At 45.8% G+C, this 19,953-nt stretch overlaps 14 non-coding genes and 2 pseudogenes across 14 annotated transcripts; all 16 read right to left on the bottom strand.

Annotated features, from left to right (window-relative positions):
* Positions 1–155: 155 nt before the first annotated feature.
* Positions 156–346, bottom strand: LOC141158983 (U2 spliceosomal RNA). The gene has a single exon (XR_012249000.1). It is a non-coding gene; the product is annotated as a U2 spliceosomal RNA (small nuclear RNA).
* Positions 347–1,461: 1,115 nt separating this feature from the next.
* Positions 1,462–1,652, bottom strand: LOC141158982 (U2 spliceosomal RNA). The gene has a single exon (XR_012248999.1). It is a non-coding gene; the product is annotated as a U2 spliceosomal RNA (small nuclear RNA).
* A 1,117-nt stretch (positions 1,653–2,769) lies between these two features.
* LOC141158981 (U2 spliceosomal RNA) lies at positions 2,770–2,960 on the bottom strand. Its single transcript, XR_012248998.1, has one exon. It is a non-coding gene; the product is annotated as a U2 spliceosomal RNA (small nuclear RNA).
* Positions 2,961–4,077: 1,117 nt separating this feature from the next.
* LOC141158980 (U2 spliceosomal RNA) lies at positions 4,078–4,268 on the bottom strand. Its single transcript, XR_012248997.1, has one exon. It is a non-coding gene; the product is annotated as a U2 spliceosomal RNA (small nuclear RNA).
* Positions 4,269–5,386: 1,118 nt separating this feature from the next.
* LOC141158978 (U2 spliceosomal RNA) lies at positions 5,387–5,577 on the bottom strand. Its single transcript, XR_012248995.1, has one exon. It is a non-coding gene; the product is annotated as a U2 spliceosomal RNA (small nuclear RNA).
* Positions 5,578–6,700: 1,123 nt separating this feature from the next.
* LOC141158976 (U2 spliceosomal RNA) lies at positions 6,701–6,891 on the bottom strand. Its single transcript, XR_012248994.1, has one exon. It is a non-coding gene; the product is annotated as a U2 spliceosomal RNA (small nuclear RNA).
* Positions 6,892–8,011: 1,120 nt separating this feature from the next.
* LOC141158975 (U2 spliceosomal RNA) lies at positions 8,012–8,202 on the bottom strand. Its single transcript, XR_012248993.1, has one exon. It is a non-coding gene; the product is annotated as a U2 spliceosomal RNA (small nuclear RNA).
* Positions 8,203–9,323: 1,121 nt separating this feature from the next.
* Positions 9,324–9,514, bottom strand: LOC141158974 (U2 spliceosomal RNA). The gene has a single exon (XR_012248992.1). It is a non-coding gene; the product is annotated as a U2 spliceosomal RNA (small nuclear RNA).
* A 1,120-nt stretch (positions 9,515–10,634) lies between these two features.
* On the bottom strand, positions 10,635–10,825 carry LOC141158973 (U2 spliceosomal RNA). The gene has a single exon (XR_012248991.1). It is a non-coding gene; the product is annotated as a U2 spliceosomal RNA (small nuclear RNA).
* A 1,119-nt stretch (positions 10,826–11,944) lies between these two features.
* On the bottom strand, positions 11,945–12,135 carry LOC141158971 (U2 spliceosomal RNA). The gene has a single exon (XR_012248989.1). It is a non-coding gene; the product is annotated as a U2 spliceosomal RNA (small nuclear RNA).
* Positions 12,136–13,259: 1,124 nt separating this feature from the next.
* LOC141159830 (U2 spliceosomal RNA) lies at positions 13,260–13,450 on the bottom strand. Its single transcript, XR_012249825.1, has one exon. It is a non-coding gene; the product is annotated as a U2 spliceosomal RNA (small nuclear RNA).
* Positions 13,451–14,568: 1,118 nt separating this feature from the next.
* Positions 14,569–14,753, bottom strand: LOC141160074 (U2 spliceosomal RNA). Its single transcript, XR_012250061.1, has one exon. It is a non-coding gene; the product is annotated as a U2 spliceosomal RNA (small nuclear RNA).
* Positions 14,754–15,873: 1,120 nt separating this feature from the next.
* LOC141160140 (U2 spliceosomal RNA) lies at positions 15,874–16,054 on the bottom strand (annotated as a pseudogene).
* Positions 16,055–16,843: 789 nt separating this feature from the next.
* On the bottom strand, positions 16,844–16,935 carry LOC141160447 (U2 spliceosomal RNA; annotated as a pseudogene).
* Positions 16,936–18,058: 1,123 nt separating this feature from the next.
* LOC141158970 (U2 spliceosomal RNA) lies at positions 18,059–18,249 on the bottom strand. The gene has a single exon (XR_012248988.1). It is a non-coding gene; the product is annotated as a U2 spliceosomal RNA (small nuclear RNA).
* A 1,117-nt stretch (positions 18,250–19,366) lies between these two features.
* On the bottom strand, positions 19,367–19,557 carry LOC141158969 (U2 spliceosomal RNA). The gene has a single exon (XR_012248987.1). It is a non-coding gene; the product is annotated as a U2 spliceosomal RNA (small nuclear RNA).
* Between the last annotated feature and the right edge of the window lie 396 nt (positions 19,558–19,953).

Genomic DNA, 19,953 nt, shown 5'->3' with positions numbered 1-19,953 from the left:
AGCTTGTCATCTGGCTTCTGCAACTTTTAACATGAAAAATCCAATGAGGAGAAGAAAAGCAAAGCCAAAGAGTCCATCCCAAAATCCGACAAACAAGCCAAATGAACAAAAAGCATTGAATTCAATTCTTTCTGATTTTAGAAACTGCATTAAAGAAGGGGTGCACCGGTCCTGGAGATACTGCAATACCAGGTCAATGCGTGGAGTGGACAGAGCAAGCTCTTTTTCCATCTCCCTGTTCTAAAAATCCATTTAATATATGGTCCCCAGATAGGGGACGTATCAGATATTAAACTGATAAGAACAGATACTACACTTGATCTTAGCCAAAAGGCCGAGAAGCGATAACCAGAATTGGTTTCCGACTACGGTGCCACCCAAGGATTCTGAAAAGTCCATTTGTGGAGATGGCCACCTGGACTCCCGTGAAGAAGACATGCTGTCAACCTCTAGATCCCTCACATGCCTGCACTTTTCGGCTTGCTGCTGCTGCAATCCACGCGTTTTAGATCTGCATAACTCCACCTCTTTTAGCACAGTACCCTCAACCCCCGGCTGTTCCCACCCGCCTCAACACCGTTGGAAGGGAGGAGAACCAATTAAGGCGGGGGGGGGGTGGAACGAGCAGCTGTCTACCCTTAGCAGGAGGGTTGCTGATTAATTACCTCTCCTGCTGCTGCTGCTGCTGGCTGTCCAGCAGCAGACTGAAGGTGGCTGCTGCTGTACGCAGGTATGTAAAGGCTCAGAGCCTATTATGACACGCGCAGCCAGCGTTCCATTGCCACATTCCGTCTACTGCAGGCGGGATACCTGGATGGCTGAATGTCACTGAGAAGCTCACAGAGACCGCCATAAGCAACAGTTTAAAAGAATGCCACAGACTAATCAACCAAACTTTTTGGGTTGGTTTCTCTTTTATAGTCTGCAGGCATTAAATGAAAGAAGTCAGTGTTCCAGCAGAGGGAGACAACGTTTCAGAAAAGGCATTGTAGCAAACCAAAAAAGAAATTTTAAGCGCAGCAGAGTAACCAGCTCACATACCTGTTAGCTCAGGTGAGTTTAAAAGGCTGCTGTTGATAACAAGGGCATTTGCTAAATAGATGGTGTGTGTGCAACAATATACTGAAAGGTCAATTATATTGTGCAGCTTATCTCACCACCTGTAGTTATTTAGGTGAAAGCTCCAAAATGCTTGCCTAATATGTCTGTTTATCCAAAAGGAAGTATAGAGGGAGAGCTAGATAGATAGCATTGCATTACATTACATGGCAATGCAATGCACAGTTGCTGAAGTTGAACCAAAATGAGCTTGTCATCTGGCTTCTGCAACTTTTAACATGAAAAATCCAATGAGGAGAAGAAAAGCAAAGCCAAAGAGTCCATCCCAAAATCCGACAAACAAGCCAAATGAACAAAAAGCATTGAATTCAATTCTTTCTGATTTTAGAAACTGCATTAAAGAAGGGGTGCACCGGTCCTGGAGATACTGCAATACCAGGTCAATGCGTGGAGTGGACAGAGCAAGCTCTTTTTCCATCTCCCTGTTCTAAAAATCCATTTAATATATGGTCCCCAGATAGGGGACGTATCAGATATTAAACTGATAAGAACAGATACTACACTTGATCTTAGCCAAAAGGCCGAGAAGCGATAACCAGAATTGGTTTCCGACTACGGTGCCACCCAAGGATTCTGAAAAGTCCATTTGTGGAGATGGCCACCTGGACTCCCGTTAAGAAGACATGCTGTCAACCTCTAGATCCCTCACATGCCTGCACTTTTCGGCTTGCTGCTGCTGCAATCCACGCGTTTTAGATCTGCATAACTCCACCTCTTTTAGCACAGTACCCTCAACCCCCGGCTGTTCCCACCCGCCTCAACACCGTTGGAAGGGAGGAACCAATTAAGGCGGGGGGGGGGGTGGAACGAGCAGCTGTCTACCCTTAGCAGGAGGGTTGCTGATTAATTACCTCTCCTGCTGCTGCTGCTGCTGCTGGCTGTCCAGCAGCAGACTGAAGGTGGCTGCTGCTGTGCGCAGGTATATAAAGGCTCAGAGCCTATTATGACACGCGCAGCCAGCGTTCCATTGCCACATTCCGTCTACTGCAGGCGGGATACCTGGATGGCTGAATGTCACTGAGAAGCTCACAGAGACCGCCATAAGCAACAGTTTAAAAGAATGCCACAGACTAATAAACCAAACTTTTTGGGTTGGTTTCTCTTTTATAGTCTGCAGGCATTAAATGAAAGAAGTCAGTGTTCCAGCAGAGGGAGACAACGTTTCAGAAAAGGCATTGTAGCAAACCAAAAAAGAAATTTTAAGCGCAGCAGAGTAACCAGCTCACATACCTGTTAGCTCAGGTGAGTTTAAAAGGCTGCTGTTGATAACAAGGGCATTTGCTAAATAGATGGTGTGTGTGCAACAATATACTGAAAGGTCAATTATATTGTGCAGCTTATCTCACCACCTGTAGTTATTTAGGTGAAAGCTCCAAAATGCTTGCCTAATATGTCTGTTTATCCAAAAGGAAGTATAGAGGGAGAGCTAGATAGATAGCATTGCATTACATTAAATGGCAATGCAATGCACAGTTGCTGAAGTTGAACCAAAATGAGCTTGTCATCTGGCTTCTGCAACTTTTAACATGAAAAATCCAATGAGGAGAAGAAAAGCAAAGCCAAAGAGTCCATCCCAAAATCCGACAAACAAGCCAAATGAACAAAAAGCATTGAATTCAATTCTTTCTGATTTTAGAAACTGCATTAAAGAAGGGGTGCACCGGTCCTGGAGATACTGCAATACCAGGTCAATGCGTGGAGTGGACAGAGCAAGCTCTTTTTCCATCTCCCTGTTCTAAAAATCCATTTAATATATGGTCCCCAGATAGGGGACGTATCAGATATTAAACTGATAAGAACAGATACTACACTTGATCTTAGCCAAAAGGCCGAGAAGCGATAACCAGAATTGGTTTCCGACTACGGTGCCACCCAAGGATTCTGAAAAGTCCATTTGTGGAGATGGCCACCTGGACTCCCGTTAAGAAGACATGCTGTCAACCTCTAGATCCCTCACATGCCTGCACTTTTCGGCTTGCTGCTGCTGCAATCCACGCGTTTTAGATCTGCATAACTCCACCTCTTTTAGCACAGTACCCTCAACCCCCGGCTGTTCCCACCCGCCTCAACACCGTTGGAAGGGAGGAGAACCAATTAAGGCGGGGGGGGGTGGAACGAGCAGCTGTCTACCCTTAGCAGGAGGGTTGCTGATTAATTACCTCTCCTGCTGCTGCTGCTGCTGCTGGCTGTCCAGCAGCAGACTGAAGGTGGCTGCTGCTGTGCGCAGGTATATAAAGGCTCAGAGCCTATTATGACACGCGCAGCCAGCGTTCCATTGCCACATTCCGTCTACTGCAGGCGGGATACCTGGATGGCTGAATGTCACTGAGAAGCTCACAGAGACCGCCATAAGCAACAGTTTAAAAGAATGTCACAGACTAATCAACCAAACTTTTTGGGTTGGTTTCTCTTTTATAGTCTGCAGGCATTAAATGAAAGAAGTCAGTGTTCCAGCAGAGGGAGACAACGTTTCAGAAAAGGCATTGTAGCAAACCAAAAAAGAAATTTTAAGCGCAGCAGACTAACCAGCTCACATACCTGTTAGCTCAGGTGAGTTTAAAAGGCTGCTGTTGATAACAAGGGCATTTGCTAAATAGATGGTGTGTGTGCAACAATATACTGAAAGGTCAATTATATTGTGCAGCTTATCTCACCACCTGTAGTTATTTAGGTGAAAGCTCCAAAATGCTTGCCTAATATGTCTGTTTATCCAAAAGGAAGTATAGAGGGAGAGCTAGATAGATAGCATTGCATTACATTACATGGCAATGCAATGCACAGTTGCTGAAGTTGAACCAAAATGAGCTTGTCATCTGGCTTCTGCAACTTTTAACATGAAAAATCCAATGAGGAGAAGAAAAGCAAAGCCAAAGAGTCCATCCCAAAATCCGACAAACAAGCCAAATGAACAAAAAGCATTGAATTCAATTCTTTCTGATTTTAGAAACTGCATTAAAGAAGGGGTGCACCGGTCCTGGAGATACTGCAATACCAGGTCAATGCGTGGAGTGGACAGAGCAAGCTCTTTTTCCATCTCCCTGTTCTAAAAATCCATTTAATATATGGTCCCCAGATAGGGGACGTATCAGATATTAAACTGATAAGAACAGATACTACACTTGATCTTAGCCAAAAGGCCGAGAAGCGATAACCAGAATTGGTTTCCGACTACGGTGCCACCCAAGGATTCTGAAAAGTCCATTTGTGGAGATGGCCACCTGGACTCCCGTTAAGAAGACATGCTGTCAACCTCTAGATCCCTCACATGCCTGCACTTTTCGGCTTGCTGTTGCTGCAATCCACGCGTTTTAGATCTGCATAACTCCACCTCTTTTAGCACAGTACCCTCAACCCCCGGCTGTTCCCACCCGCCTCAACACCGTTGGAAGGGAGGAGAACCAATTAAGGCGGGGGGGGGGTGGAACGAGCAGCTGTCTACCCTTAGCAGGAGGGTTGCTGATTAATTACCTCTCCTGCTGCTGCTGCTGCTGCTGGCTGTCCAGCAGCAGACTGAAGGTGGCTGCTGCTGTGCGCAGGTATATAAAGGCTCAGAGCCTATTATGACACGCGCAGCCAGCGTTCCATTGCCACATTCCGTCTACTGCAGGCGGGATACCTGGATGGCTGAATGTCACTGAGAAGCTCACAGAGACCGCCATAAGCAACAGTTTAAAAGAATGCCACAGACTAATCAACCAAACTTTTTGGGTTGGTTTCTCTTTTATAGTCTGCAGGCATTAAATGAAAGAAGTCAGTGTTCCAGCAGAGGGAGACAACGTTTCAGAAAAGGCATTGTAGCAAACCAAAAAAGAAATTTTAAGCGCAGCAGAGTAACCAGCTCACATACCTGTTAGCTCAGGTGAGTTTAAAAGGCTGCTGTTGATAACAAGGGCATTTGCTAAATAGATGGTGTGTGTGCAACAATATACTGAAAGGTCAATTATATTGTGCAGCTTATCTCACCACCTGTAGTTATTTAGGTGAAAGCTCCAAAATGCTTGCCTAATATGTCTGTTTATCCAAAAGGAAGTATAGAGGGAGAGCTAGATAGATAGCATTGCATTACATTACATGGCAATGCAATGCACAGTTGCTGAAGTTGAACCAAAATGAGCTTGTCATCTGGCTTCTGCAACTTTTAACATGAAAAATCCAATGAGGAGAAGAAAAGCAAAGCCAAAGAGTCCATCCCAAAATCCGACAAACAAGCCAAATGAACAAAAAGCATTGAATTCAATTCTTTCTGATTTTAGAAACTGCATTAAAGAAGGGGTGCACCGGTCCTGGAGATACTGCAATACCAGGTCAATGCGTGGAGTGGACAGAGCAAGCTCTTTTTCCATCTCCCTGTTCTAAAAATCCATTTAATATATGGTCCCCAGATAGGGGACGTATCAGATATTAAACTGATAAGAACAGATACTACACTTGATCTTAGCCAAAAGGCCGAGAAGCGATAACCAGAATTGGTTTCCGACTACGGTGCCACCCAAGGATTCTGAAAAGTCCATTTGTGGAGATGGCCACCTGGACTCCCGTTAAGAAGACATGCTGTCAACCTCTAGATCCCTCACATGCCTGCACTTTTCGGCTTGCTGCTGCTGCAATCCACGCGTTTTAGATCTGCATAACTCCACCTCTTTTAGCACAGTACCCTCAACCCCCGGCTGTTCCCACCCGCCTCAACACCGTTGGAAGGGAGGAGAACCAATTAAGGCGGGGGGGGGGTGTGGAACGAGCAGCTGTCTACCCTTAGCAGGAGGGTTGCTGATTAATTACCTCTCCTGCTGCTGCTGCTGCTGCTGCTGGCTGTCCAGCAGCAGACTGAAGGTGGCTGCTGCTGTGCGCAGGTATATAAAGGCTCAGAGCCTATTATGACACGCGCAGCCAGCGTTCCATTGCCACATTCCGTCTACTGCAGGCGGGATACCTGGATGGCTGAATGTCACTGAGAAGCTCACAGAGACCGCCATAAGCAACAGTTTAAAAGAATGCCACAGACTAATCAACCAAACTTTTTGGGTTGGTTTCTCTTTTATAGTCTGCAGGCATTAAATGAAAGAAGTCAGTGTTCCAGCAGAGGGAGACAACGTTTCAGAAAAGGCATTGTAGCAAACGAAAAAAGAAATTTTAAGCGCAGCAGAGTAACCAGCTCACATACCTGTTAGCTCAGGTGAGTTTAAAAGGCTGCTGTTGATAACAAGGGCATTTGCTAAATAGATGGTGTGTGTGCAACAATATACTGAAAGGTCAATTATATTGTGCAGCTTATCTCACCACCTGTAGTTATTTAGGTGAAAGCTCCAAAATGCTTGCCTAATATGTCTGTTTATCCAAAAGGAAGTATAGAGGGAGAGCTAGATAGATAGCATTGCATTACATTACATGGCAATGCAATGCACAGTTGCTGAAGTTGAACCAAAATGAGCTTGTCATCTGGCTTCTGCAACTTTTAACATGAAAAATCCAATGAGGAGAAGAAAAGCAAAGCCAAAGAGTCCATCCCAAAATCCGACAAACAAGCCAAATGAACAAAAAGCATTGAATTCAATTCTTTCTGATTTTAGAAACTGCATTAAAGAAGGGGTGCACCGGTCCTGGAGATACTGCAATACCAGGTCAATGCGTGGAGTGGACAGAGCAAGCTCTTTTTCCATCTCCCTGTTCTAAAAATCCATTTAATATATGGTCCCCAGATAGGGGACGTATCAGATATTAAACTGATAAGAACAGATACTACACTTGATCTTAGCCAAAAGGCCGAGAAGCGATAACCAGAATTGGTTTCCGACTACGGTGCCACCCAAGGATTCTGAAAAGTCCATTTGTGGAGATGGCCACCTGGACTCCCGTTAAGAAGACATGCTGTCAACCTCTAGATCCCTCACATGCCTGCACTTTTCGGCTTGCTGCTGCTGCAATCCACGCGTTTTAGATCTGCATAACTCCACCTCTTTTAGCACAGTACCCTCAACCCCCGGCTGTTCCCACCCGCCTCAACACCGTTGGAAGGGAGGAGAACCAATTAAGGCGGGGGGGGGGGGTGGAACGAGCAGCTGTCTACCCTTAGCAGGAGGGTTGCTGATTAATTACCTCTCCTGCTGCTGCTGCTGCTGCTGGCTGTCCAGCAGCAGACTGAAGGTGGCTGCTGCTGTGCGCAGGTATATAAAGGCTCAGAGCCTATTATGACACGCGCAGCCAGCGTTCCATTGCCACATTCCGTCTACTGCAGGCGGGATACCTGGATGGCTGAATGTCACTGAGAAGCTCACAGAGACCGCCATAAGCAACAGTTTAAAAGAATGCCACAGACTAATCAACCAAACTTTTTGGGTTGGTTTCTCTTTTATAGTCTGCAGGCATTAAATGAAAGAAGTCAGTGTTCCAGCAGAGGGAGACAACGTTTCAGAAAAGGCATTGTAGCAAACCAAAAAAGAAATTTTAAGCGCAGCAGAGTAACCAGCTCACATACCTGTTAGCTCAGGTGAGTTTAAAAGGCTGCTGTTGATAACAAGGGCATTTGCTAAATAGATGGTGTGTGTGCAACAATATACTGAAAGGTCAATTATATTGTGCAGCTTATCTCACCACCTGTAGTTATTTAGGTGAAAGCTCCAAAATGCTTGCCTAATATGTCTGTTTATCCAAAAGGAAGTATAGAGGGAGAGCTAGATAGATAGCATTGCATTACATTACATGGCAATGCAATGCACAGTTGCTGAAGTTGAACCAAAATGAGCTTGTCATCTGGCTTCTGCAACTTTTAACAAGAAAAATCCAATGAGGAGAAGAAAAGCAAAGCCAAAGAGTCCATCCCAAAATCCGACAAACAAGCCAAATGAACAAAAAGCATTGAATTCAATTCTTTCTGATTTTAGAAACTGCATTAAAGAAGGGGTGCACCGGTCCTGGAGATACTGCAATACCAGGTCAATGCGTGGAGTGGACAGAGCAAGCTCTTTTTCCATCTCCCTGTTCTAAAAATCCATTTAATATATGGTCCCCAGATAGGGGACGTATCAGATATTAAACTGATAAGAACAGATACTACACTTGATCTTAGCCAAAAGGCCGAGAAGCGATAACCAGAATTGGTTTCCGACTACGGTGCCACCCAAGGATTCTGAAAAGTCCATTTGTGGAGATGGCCACCTGGACTCCCGTTAAGAAGACATGCTGTCAACCTCTAGATCCCTCACATGCCTGCACTTTTCGGCTTGCTGCTGCTGCAATCCACGCGTTTTAGATCTGCATAACTCCACCTCTTTTAGCACAGTACCCTCAACCCCCGGCTGTTCCCACCCGCCTCAACACCGTTGGAAGGGAGGAGAACCAATTAAGGCAGGGGGGGGGGGGTGGAACGAGCAGCTGTCTACCCTTAGCAGGAGGGTTGCTGATTAATTACCTCTCCTGCTGCTGCTGCTGCTGCTGGCTGTCCAGCAGCAGACTGAAGGTGGCTGCTGCTGTGCGCAGGTATATAAAGGCTCAGAGCCTATTATGACACGCGCAGCCAGCGTTCTATTGCCACATTCCGTCTACTGCAGGCGGGATACCTGGATGGCTGAATGTCACTGAGAAGCTCACAGAGACCGCCATAAGCAACAGTTTAAAAGAATGCCACAGACTAATCAACCAAACTTTTTGGGTTGGTTTCTCTTTTATAGTCTGCAGGCATTAAATGAAAGAAGTCAGTGTTCCAGCAGAGGGAGACAACGTTTCAGAAAAGGCATTGTAGCAAACCAAAAAAGAAATTTTAAGTGCAGCAGAGTAACCAGCTCACATACCTGTTAGCTCAGGTGAGTTTAAAAGGCTGCTGTTGATAACAAGGGCATTTGCTAAATAGATGGTGTGTGTGCAACAATATACTGAAAGGTCAATTATATTGTGCAGCTTATCTCACCACCTGTAGTTATTTAGGTGAAAGCTCCAAAATGCTTGCCTAATATGTCTGTTTATCCAAAAGGAAGTATAGAGGGAGAGCTAGATAGATAGCATTGCATTACATTACATGGCAATGCAATGCACAGTTGCTGAAGTTGAACCAAAATGAGCTTGTCATCTGGCTTCTGCAACTTTTAACATGAAAAATCCAATGAGGAGAAGAAAAGCAAAGCCAAAGAGTCCATCCCAAAATCCGACAAACAAGCCAAATGAACAAAAAGCATTGAATTCAATTCTTTCTGATTTTAGAAACTGCATTAAAGAAGGGGTGCACCGGTCCTGGAGATACTGCAATACCAGGTCAATGCGTGGAGTGGACAGAGCAAGCTCTTTTTCCATCTCCCTGTTCTAAAAATCCATTTAATATATGGTCCCCAGATAGGGGACGTATCAGATATTAAACTGATAAGAACAGATACTACACTTGATCTTAGCCAAAAGGCCGAGAAGCGATAACCAGAATTGGTTTCCGACTACGGTGCCACCCAAGGATTCTGAAAAGTCCATTTGTGGAGATGGCCACCTGGACTCCCGTTAAGAAGACATGCTGTCAACCTCTAGATCCCTCACATGCCTGCACTTTTCGGCTTGCTGCTGCTGCAATCCACGCGTTTTAGATCTGCATAACTCCACCTCTTTTAGCACAGTACCCTCAACCCCCGGCTGTTCCCACCCGCCTCAACACCGTTGGAAGGGAGGAGAACCAATTAAGGCGGGGGGGAGGGGTGGAACGAGCAGCTGTCTACCCTTAGCAGGAGGGTTGCTGATTAATTACCTCTCCTGCTGCTGCTGCTGCTGCTGGCTGTCCAGCAGCAGACTGAAGGTGGCTGCTGCTGTGCGCAGGTATATAAAGGCTCAGAGCCTATTATGACACGCGCAGCCAGCGTTCCATTGCCACATTCCGTCTACTGCAGGCGGGATACCTGGATGGCTGAATGTCACTGAGAAGCTCACAGAGACCGCCATAAGCAACAGTTTAAAAGAATGCCACAGACTAATCAACCAAACTTTTTGGGTTGGTTTCTCTTTTATAGTCTGCAGGCATTAAATGAAAGAAGTCAGTGTTCCAGCAGAGGGAGACAACGTTTCAGAAAAGGCATTGTAGCAAACCAAAAAAGAAATTTTAAGCGCAGCAGAGTAACCAGCTCACATACCTGTTAGCTCAGGTGAGTTTAAAAGGCTGCTGTTGATAACAAGGGCATTTGCTAAATAGATGGTGTGTGTGCAACAATATACTGAAAGGTCAATTATATTGTGCAGCTTATCTCACCACCTGTAGTTATTTAGGTGAAAGCTCCAAAATGCTTGCCTAATATGTCTGTTTATCCAAAAGGAAGTATAGAGGGAGAGCTAGATAGATAGCATTGCATTACATTACATGGCAATGCAATGCACAGTTGCTGAAGTTGAACCAAAATGAGCTTGTCATCTGGCTTCTGCAACTTTTAACATGAAAAATCCAATGAGGAGAAGAAAAGCAAAGCCAAAGAGTCCATCCCAAAATCCGACAAACAAGCCAAATGAACAAAAAGCATTGAATTCAATTCTTTCTGATTTTAGAAACTGCATTAAAGAAGGGGTGCACCGGTCCTGGAGATACTGCAATACCAGGTCAATGCGTGGAGTGGACAGAGCAAGCTCTTTTTCCATCTCCCTGTTCTAAAAATCCATTTAATATATGGTCCCCAGATAGGGGACGTATCAGATATTAAACTGATAAGAACAGATACTACACTTGATCTTAGCCAAAAGGCCGAGAAGCGATAACCAGAATTGGTTTCCGACTACGGTGCCACCCAAGGATTCTGAAAAGTCCATTTGTGGAGATGGCCACCTGGACTCCCGTTAAGAAGACATGCTGTCAACCTCTAGATCCCTCACATGCCTGCACTTTTCGGCTTGCTGCTGCTGCAATCCACGCGTTTTAGATCTGCATAACTCCACCTCTTTTAGCACAGTACCCTCAACCCCCGGCTGTTCCCACCCGCCTCAACACCGTTGGAAGGGAGGAGAACCAATTAAGGCGGGGGGGGGGGTGGAACGAGCAGCTGTCTACCCTTAGCAGGAGGGTTGCTGATTAATTACCTCTCCTGCTGCTGCTGCTGCTGCTGGCTGTCCAGCAGCAGACTGAAGGTGGCTGCTGCTGTGCGCAGGTATATAAAGGCTCAGAGCCTATTATGACACGCGCAGCCAGCGTTCCATTGCCACATTCCGTCTACTGCAGGCGGGATACCTGGATGGCTGAATGTCACTGAGAAGCTCACAGAGACCGCCATAAGCAACAGTTTAAAAGAATGCCACAGACTAATCAACCAAACTTTTTGGGTTGGTTTCTCTTTTATAGTCTGCAGGCATTAAATGAAAGAAGTCAGTGTTCCAGCAGAGGGAGACAACGTTTCAGAAAAGGCATTGTAGCAAACCAAAAAAGAAATTTTAAGCGCAGCAGAGTAACCAGCTCACATACCTGTTAGCTCAGGTGAGTTTAAAAGGCTGCTGTTGATAACAAGGGCATTTGCTAAATAGATGGTGTGTGTGCAACAATATACTGAAAGGTCAATTATATTGTGCAGCTTATCTCACCACCTGTAGTTATTTAGGTGAAAGCTCCAAAATGCTTGCCTAATATGTCTGTTTATCCAAAAGGAAGTATAGAGGGAGAGCTAGATAGATAGCATTGCATTACATTACATGGCAATGCAATGCACAGTTGCTGAAGTTGAACCAAAATGAGCTTGTCATCTGGCTTCTGCAACTTTTAACATGAAAAATCCAATGAGGAGAAGAAAAGCAAAGCCAAAGAGTCCATCCCAAAATCCGACAAACAAGCCAAATGAACAAAAAGCATTAAATTCAATTCTTTCTGATTTTAGAAACTGCATTAAAGAAGGGGTGCACCGGTCCTGGAGATACTGCAATACCAGGTCAATGCGTGGAGTGGACAGAGCAAGCTCTTTTTCCATCTCCCTGTTCTAAAAATCCATTTAATATATGGTCCCCAGATAGGGGACGTATCAGATATTAAACTGATAAGAACAGATACTACACTTGATCTTAGCCAAAAGGCCGAGAAGCGATAACCAGAATTGGTTTCCGACTACGGTGCCACCCAAGGATTCTGAAAAGTCCATTTGTGGAGATGGCCACCTGGACTCCCGTTAAGAAGACATGCTGTCAACCTCTAGATCCCTCACATGCCTGCACTTTTCGGCTTGCTGCTGCTGCAATCCACGCGTTTTAGATCTGCATAACTCCACCTCTTTTAGCACAGTACCCTCAACCCCCGGCTGTTCCCACCCGCCTCAACACCGTTGGAAGGGAGGAGAACCAATTAAGGCGGGGGGGGGGGGGTGGAACGAGCAGCTGTCTACCCTTAGCAGGAGGGTTGCTGATTAATTACCTCTCCTGCTGCTGCTGCTGCTGCTGCTGGCTGTCCAGCAGCAGACTGAAGGTGGCTGCTGCTGTGCGCAGGTATATAAAGGCTCAGAGCCTATTATGACACGCGCAGCCAGCGTTCCATTGCCACATTCCGTCTACTGCAGGCGGGATACCTGGATGGCTGAATGTCACTGAGAAGCTCACAGAGACCGCCATAAGCAACAGTTTAAAAGAATGCCACAGACTAATCAACCAAACTTTTTGGGTTGGTTTCTCTTTTATAGTCTGCAGGCATTAAATGAAAGAAGTCAGTGTTCCAGCAGAGGGAGACAACGTTTCAGAAAAGGCATTGTAGCAAACCAAAAAAGAAATTTTAAGCGCAGCAGAGTAACCAGCTCACATACCTGTTAGCTCAGGTGAGTTTAAAAGGCTGCTGTTGATAACAAGGGCATTTGCTAAATAGATGGTGTGTGTGCAACAATATACTGAAAGGTCAATTATATTGTGCAGCTTATCTCACCACCTGTAGTTATTTAGGTGAAAGCTCCAAAATGCTTGCCTAATATGTCTGTTTATCCAAAAGGAAGTATAGAAGGAGAGCTAGATAGATAGCATTGCATTACATTACATGGCAATGCAATGCACAGTTGCTGAAGTTGAACCAAAATGAGCTTGTCATCTGGCTTCTGCAACTTTTAACATGAAAAATCCAATGAGGAGAAGAAAAGCAAAGCCAAAGAGTCCATCCCAAAATCCGACAAACAAGCCAAATGAACAAAAAACATTGAATTCAATTCTTTCTGATTTTAGAAACTGCATTAAAGAAGGGGTGCACCGGTACTGGAGATACTGCAATACCAGGTCAATGCGTGGAGTGGACAGAGCAAGCTCTTTTTCCATCTCCCTGTTCTAAAAATCCATTTAATATATGGTCCCCAGATAGGGGACGTATCAGATATTAAACTGATAAGAACAGATACTACACTTGATCTTAGCCAAAAGGCCGAGAAGCGATAACCAGAATTGGTTTCCGACTACGGTGCCACCCAAGGATTCTGAAAAGTCCATTTGTGGAGATGGCCACCTGGACTCCCGTTAAGAAGACATGCTGTCAACCTCTAGATCCCTCACATGCCTGCACTTTTCGGCTTGCTGCTGCTGCAATCCACGCGTTTTAGATCTGCATAACTCCACCTCTTTTAGCACAGTACCCTCAACCCCCGGCTGTTCCCACCCGCCTCAACACCGTTGGAAGGGAGGAGAACCAATTAAGGCGGGGGGGGGGTGGAACGAGCAGCTGTCTACCCTTAGCAGGAGGGTTGCTGATTAATTACCTCTCCTGCTGCTGCTGCTGCTGCTGGCTGTCCAGCAGCAGACTGAAGGTGGCTGCTGCTGTGCGCAGGTATATAAAGGCTCAGAGCCTATTATGACACGCGCAGCCAGCGTTCCATTGCCACATTCCGTCTACTGCAGGCGGGATACCTGGATGGCTGAATGTCACTGAGAAGCTCACAGAGACCGCCATAAGCAACAGTTTAAAAGAATGCCACAGACTAATCAACCAAACTTTTTGGGTTGGTTTCTCTTTTATAGTCTGCAGGCATTAAATGAAAGAAGTCAGTGTTCCAGCAGAGGGAGACAACGTTTCAGAAAAGGCATTGTAGCAAACCAAAAAAGAAATTTTAAGCGCAGCAGAGTAACCAGCTCACATACCTGTTAGCTCAGGTGAGTTTAAAAGGCTGCTGTTGATAACAAGGGCATTTGCTAAATAGATGGTGTGTGTGCAACAATATACTGAAAGGTCAATTATATTGTGCAGCTTATCTCACCACCTGTAGTTATTTAGGTGAAAGCTCCAAAATGCTTGCCTAATATGTCTGTTTATCCAAAAGGAAGTATAGAGGGAGAGCTAGATAGATAGCATTGCATTACATTACATGGCAATGCAATGCACAGTTGCTGAAGTTGAACCAAAATGAGCTTGTCATCTGGCTTCTGCAACTTTTAACATGAAAAATCCAATGAGGAGAAGAAAAGCAAAGCCAAAGAGTCCATCCCAAAATCCGACAAACAAGCCAAATGAACAAAAAGCATTGAATTCAATTCTTTCTGATTTTAGAAACTGCATTAAAGAAGGGGTGCACCGGTCCTGGAGATACTGCAATACCAGGTCAATGCGTGGAGTGGACAGAGCAAGCTCTTTTTCCCTGTTCTAAAAATCCATTTAATATATGGTCCCCAGATAGGGGACGTATCAGATATTAAACTGATAAGAACAGATACTACACTTGATCTTAGCCAAAAGGCCGAGAAGCGATAACCAGAATTGGTTTCCGACTACGGTGCCACCCAAGGATTCTGAAAAGTCCATTTGTGGAGATGGCCACCTGGACTCCCGTTAAGAAGACATGCTGTCAACCTCTAGATCCCTCACATGCCTGCACTCTTCGGCTTGCTGCTGCTGCAATCCACGCGTTTTAGATCTGCATAACTCCACCTCTTTTAGCACAGTACCCTCAACCCCCGGCTGTTCCCACCCGCCTCAACACCGTTGGAAGGGAGGAGAACCAATTAAGGCGGGGGGGGGGGGTGGAACGAGCAGCTGTCTACCCTTAGCAGGAGGGTTGCTGATTAATTACCTCTCCTGCTGCTGCTGCTGCTGCTGGCTGTCCAGCAGCAGACTGAAGGTGGCTGCTGCTGTGCGCAGGTATATAAAGGCTCAGAGCCTATTATGACACGCGCAGCCAGCGTTCCATTGCCACATTCCGTCTACTGCAGGCGGGATACCTGGATGGCTGAATGTCACTGAGAAGCTCACAGAGACCGCCATAAGCAACAGTTTAAAAGAATGCCACAGACTAATCAACCAAACTTTTTGGGTTGGTTTCTCTTTTATAGTCTGCAGGCATTAAATGAAAGAAGTCAGTGTTCCAGCAGAGGGAGACAACGTTTCAGAAAAGGCATTGTAGCAAACCAAAAAAGAAATTTTAAGCGCAGCAGAGTAACCAGCTCACATACCTGTTAGCTCAGGTGAGTTTAAAAGGCTGCTGTTGATAACAAGGGCATTTGCTAAATAGATGGTGTGTGTGCAACAATATACTGAAAGGTCAATTATATTGTGCAGCTTATCTCACCACCTGTAGTTATTTAGGTGAAAGCTCCAAAATGCTTGCCTAATATGTCTGTTTATCCAAAAGGAAGTATAGAGGGAGAGCTAGATAGATAGCATTGCATTACATTACATGGCAATGCAATGCACAGTTGCTGAAGTTGAACCAAAATGAGCTTGTCATCTGGCTTCTGCAACTTTTAACATGAAAAATCCAATGAGGAGAAGAAAAGCAAAGCCAAAGAGTCCATCCCAAAATCCGACAAACAAGCCAAATGAACAAAAAGCATTGAATTCAATTCTTTCTGATTTTAGAAACTGCATTAAAGAAGGGGTGCACCGGTCCTGGAGATACTGCAATACCAGGTCAATGCGTGGAGTGGACAGAGCAAGCTCTTTTTCCATCTCCCTGTTCTAAAAATCCATTTAATATATGGTCCCCAGATAGGGGACGTATCAGATATTAAACTGATAAGAACAGATTTTTTTTTATCGAAAGCCCGAATTCGTCTACAAAACCCGAGTGCGCTTAAAAAAGTGACAAGTGCCACAAAAAAAGTGCACTAGGATGCTGGTCTTCTTGAAACCCTCTCCAAAAGGAGAAGGGTCCCCCAAACCATTCCCCGTCCCTCCGAGCCAAAAGGCCACAGCGAGGAACAGGGACAAAAAGCCACCTCCAGCCGAAGCCAGAGGCGACCCAATCTTACCCCCAGCACCTGCCCGAGTTCTCACCCGAGCAAGGCACTGGGAGCCAAAGACTGTGCTCCCCTCCCGGAAGAGGGGAGCCAACAACGCTCTCCTCCCAAAAGAGGAGAGCCAGGGGGGTTCAGGGGGGAGCGGAACCTGATGGCCACACACTCCCCCCCTAGACCTGCCAAGAGAGGAACCCGTAAGGGAACCGCATCCCGACAAAATCCTAGTAGGACGTGACACACGTGAATAAGTGGACACACAGTGACAAAGAAATTAAATAAATAGTGAAGGTTTCACAGTATAATACTGCCCGGACCTTCGACCGGGAATTGAAAAATTCCCCATCCTAAGGCCAGAAGGCCCGGAATAAGGGTGTGTGCGAAGAAAGAAAATTTGAAGTGCTTGTGCAAATGTGCCATAAACTCAAGTGGGGTTCCCAATCCCAGTGAGTTAAGGCACCCCAGGGTCACCACTCCTGGGGCACTTCACACTTCGGGCTTTCGATCTTCCCCGGCCCAATGGCGTCGATCCTGGGGGGCCATGCTTTCCACCAGATGACTATATTAGCCACCTGGCGTACTAACAAGCGCCTAAACCCCAGTGTGCATAATGTATCAATCTACTAGGGCGGCCAACATCCAAAACCGCCTTTTCGAAAGATACTACACTTGATCTTAGCCAAAAGGCCGAGAAGCGATAACCAGAATTGGTTTCCGACTACGGTGCCACCCAAGGATTCTGAAAAGTCCATTTGTGGAGATGGCCACCTGGACTCCCGTTAAGAAGACATGCTGTCAACCTCTAGATCCCTCACATGCCTGCACTCTTCGGCTTGCTGCTGCTGCAATCCACGCGTTTTAGATCTGCATAACTCCACCTCTTTTAGCACAGTACCCTCAACCCCCGGCTGTTCCCACCCGCCTCAACACCGTTGGAAGGGAGGAGAACCAATTAAGGCGGGGGGGGGGGGTGGAACGAGCAGCTGTCTACCCTTAGCAGGAGTGTTGCTGATTAATTACCTCTCCTGCTGCTGCTGCTGCTGCTGCTGGCTGTCCAGCAGCAGACTGAAGGTGGCTGCTGCTGTGCGCAGGTATATAAAGGCTCAGAGCCTATTATGACACGCGCAGCCAGCGTTCCATTGCCACATTCCGTCTACTGCAGGCGGGATACCTGGATGGCTGAATGTCACTGAGAAGCTCACAGAGACCGCCATAAGCAACAGTTTAAAAGAATGCCACAGACTAATCAACCAAACTTTTTGGGTTGGTTTCTCTTTTATAGTCTGCAGGCATTAAATGAAAGAAGTCAGTGTTCCAGCAGAGGGAGACAACGTTTCAGAAAAGGCATTGTAGCAAACCAAAAAAGAAATTTTAAGCGCAGCAGAGTAACCAGCTCACATACCTGTTAGCTCAGGTGAGTTTAAAAGGCTGCTGTTGATAACAAGGGCATTTGCTAAATAGATGGTGTGTGTGCAACAATATACTGAAAGGTCAATTATATTGTGCAGCTTATCTCACCACCTGTAGTTATTTAGGTGAAAGCTCCAAAATGCTTGCCTAATATGTCTGTTTATCCAAAAGGAAGTATAGAAGGAGAGCTAGATAGATAGCATTGCATTACATTACATGGCAATGCAATGCACAGTTGCTGAAGTTGAACCAAAATGAGCTTGTCATCTGGCTTCTGCAACTTTTAACATGAAAAATCCAATGAGGAGAAGAAAAGCAAAGCCAAAGAGTCCATCCCAAAATCCGACAAACAAGCCAAATGAACAAAAAACATTGAATTCAATTCTTTCTGATTTTAGAAACTGCATTAAAGAAGGGGTGCACCGGTCCTGGAGATACTGCAATACCAGGTCAATGCGTGGAGTGGACAGAGCAAGCTCTTTTTCCATCTCCCTGTTCTAAAAATCCATTTAATATATGGTCCCCAGATAGGGGACGTATCAGATATTAAACTGATAAGAACAGATACTACACTTGATCTTAGCCAAAAGGCCGAGAAGCGATAACCAGAATTGGTTTCCGACTACGGTGCCACCCAAGGATTCTGAAAAGTCCATTTGTGGAGATGGCCACCTGGACTCCCGTTAAGAAGACATGCTGTCAACCTCTAGATCCCTCACATGCCTGCACTTTTCGGCTTGCTGCTGCTGCAATCCACGCGTTTTAGATCTGCATAACTCCACCTCTTTTAGCACAGTACCCTCAACCCCCGGCTGTTCCCACCCGCCTCAACACCGTTGGAAGGGAGGAGAACCAATTAAGGCGGGGGGGGGTGGAACGAGCAGCTGTCTACCCTTAGCAGGAGGGTTGCTGATTAATTACCTCTCCTGCTGCTGCTGCTGCTGCTGGCTGTCCAGCAGCAGACTGAAGGTGGCTGCTGCTGTGCGCAGGTATATAAAGGCTCAGAGCCTATTATGACATGCGCAGCCAGCGTTCCATTGCCACATTCCGTCTACTGCAGGCGGGATACCTGGATGGCTGAATGTCACTGAGAAGCTCACAGAGACCGCCATAAGCAACAGTTTAAAAGAATGCCACAGACTAATCAACCAAACTTTTTGGGTTGGTTTCTCTTTTATAGTCTGCAGGCATTAAATGAAAGAAGTCAGTGTTCCAGCAGAGGGAGACAACGTTTCAGAAAAGGCATTGTAGCAAACCAAAAAAGAAATTTTAAGCGCAGCAGAGTAACCAGCTCACATACCTGTTAGCTCAGGTGAGTTTAAAAGGCTGCTGTTGATAACAAGGGCATTTGCTAAATAGATGGTGTGTGTGCAACAATATACTGAAAGGTCAATTATATTGTGCAGCTTATCTCACCACCTGTAGTTATTTAGGTGAAAGCTCCAAAATGCTTGCCTAATATGTCTGTTTATCCAAAAGGAAGTATAGAGGGAGAGCTAGATAGATAGCATTGCATTACATTACATGGCAATGCAATGCACAGTTGCTGAAGTTGAACCAAAATGAGCTTGTCATCTGGCTTCTGCAACTTTTAACATGAAAAATCCAATGAGGAGAAGAAAAGCAAAGCCAAAGAGTCCATCCCAAAATCCGACAAACAAGCCAAATGAACAAAAAGCATTGAATTCAATTCTTTCTGATTTTAGAAACTGCATTAAAGAAGGGGTGCACCGGTCCTGGAGATACTGCAATACCAGGTCAATGCGTGGAGTGGACAGAGCAAGCTCTTTTTCCATCTCCCTGTTCTAAAAATCCATTTAATATATGGTCCCCAGATAGGGGACGTATCAGATATTAAACTGATAAGAACAGATACTACACTTGATCTTAGCCAAAAGGCCGAGAAGCGATAACCAGAATTGGTTTCCGACTACGGTGCCACCCAAGGATTCTGAAAAGTCCATTTGTGGAGATGGCCACCTGGACTCCCGTTAAGAAGACATGCTGTCAACCTCTAGATCCCTCACATGCCTGCACTCTTCGGCTTGCTGCTGCTGCAATCCACGCATTTTAGATCTGCATAACTCCACCTCTTTTAGCACAGTACCCTCAACCCCCGGCTGTTCCCACCCGCCTCAACACCGTTGGAAGGGAGGAGAACCAATTAAGGCGGGGGGGGGGGTGGAACGAGCAGCTGTCTACCCTTAGCAGGAGGGTTGCTGATTAATTACCTCTCCTGCTGCTGCTGCTGCTGCTGCTGGCTGTCCAGCAGCAGACTGAAGGTGGCTGCTGCTGTGCGCAGGTATA

Source organism: Phyllobates terribilis, unplaced genomic scaffold, assembly GCF_046119375.1.
Source record: "Phyllobates terribilis strain yellow unplaced genomic scaffold, ASM4611937v1 Scaffold_8__6_contigs__length_399053987, whole genome shotgun sequence".
NCBI lineage: Eukaryota > Metazoa > Chordata > Amphibia > Anura > Dendrobatidae > Phyllobates > Phyllobates terribilis.
The sequence above is the reverse complement of the archived record's forward strand: the minus strand, read 5'-3'. Positions and strand labels throughout refer to the sequence as shown.